The sequence below is a fragment of the Macrotis lagotis genome, chromosome X (genome assembly GCF_037893015.1).
Source record: "Macrotis lagotis isolate mMagLag1 chromosome X, bilby.v1.9.chrom.fasta, whole genome shotgun sequence".
Taxonomy (NCBI): Eukaryota; Metazoa; Chordata; class Mammalia; order Peramelemorphia; family Peramelidae; genus Macrotis; species Macrotis lagotis.
In genome coordinates this window covers 79,574,704-79,576,106 of record NC_133666.1, presented here as the reverse complement: position 1 = coordinate 79,576,106, position 1,403 = coordinate 79,574,704, and positions in this window count along the sequence as shown.

The following is a 1,403-nucleotide window of genomic DNA, read 5'->3' as shown; positions in this document are numbered from 1 at the left end:
AATTGCTCTTTAAAAGTTCTATAGAATTCTTTTGTGAATTCATCAGGACTTAGAGGGTTTTTTCTTTGGAAGTTGTTTTACAGCAAGTTTTATTTTTTCTTTAGAAATTTGTTTCTTTAAGATCTCTTGATCTTTACCTAGTATTTTACATTTTTAAGGAATTCCTCTGTTCTGTGTGTGTGTGTGTGCGTGTGTGTGTTTTCAGTTTTGTTGGTACAAAGCTGGTTATAGCATGTCCTGATCATTATTTAGTTCCTCTAGGTTGTGCTATAATTTCCCCTTGTTCCGTTGCTAATGTTTTCAGTACTGTATCAAATAATGGTTTTTTTAGATGAATGATTGCAGCCTATTTGATGTGATTTTTATTTAAAGTATTTGAATTGCTATTCATTAATGATATTGGTGTCTGGTTATTGGTGGCTTTATTCTGCTCTGGTTTAATTAGTAGGACTTTATTTGGCTCACAGAACATGTCTGGCAGTATGCTTTCCTTCTCCATTTTTGAGAATAATTTGGGGTTCTAATTGTTCTTTAAAGATTGATAGAATTCTTCTGTGAATAAGCCATTAGCATGAGGAGAGGAGGTTTTTCCTTTGGTTGTTGCTCTACACAGCCAATTATGTTTTCTCTTTTGAGATTGGATTCTTTTACTCTTTCTTTGGTCGTCGGTTAGTTTGGGCATTTTGTATTTTGAAGGAATTGCTCTGGTTTCGTCGGGGGGGGGCCCTGTTCTTTGTTTTGTTGGCATTTGACTGTGTATTAGGAAATTCTGATAGTTCTTTTCTTTCTTCTAATTTTTTTGTGATTTCCCCTCCTTTATTTGCTCTTTGGTGGATTGGATTTCCTGGCCTCTTCTTTTTCTGCAGCTTAGATCAAGGTCTGTCAATTTTGTTGGGCTTTCAAAAGAATTAACTTTTAGTTTTGTTTAGTATTTCCAGAGACTTTTTGGTTTACAGTTTCTTTATTTTTCCTTCAATATTTAATATGTGCATCTTTTGGTGTATATTATAGACTTGTTGCCTTTCTAATTTCTTTCAGTTCTTGTTCAGTTCTTTAACCCTCCCGTTTTCCCTTTCATTAAAGTGTGATTTTAGAGATATGATTTTATCCATGATTATCACTTTAGTGGCACCTCAAAAATTTTGGTATGATGGAAACAATGTAAAGACTGGCAGATTGCCTTCTGTGGGGGGAGGGAAGTAGGATGGGGGAAATTATAAAACTCAAAATAAATAAAATCTTTAAGAAAAAAATTTTGGTAGGGTTTTCATCATTTCCATTGAATTCCTCGAAATTTTTGGTTTTGTGATTTCTTTTCTGACACACTTATCACTTGAGATTTTATTGCTAAGTTTCCATTTGGGTCTGTGTTTTTTCTTTATTCTCCCTGAATGGATTAGTAA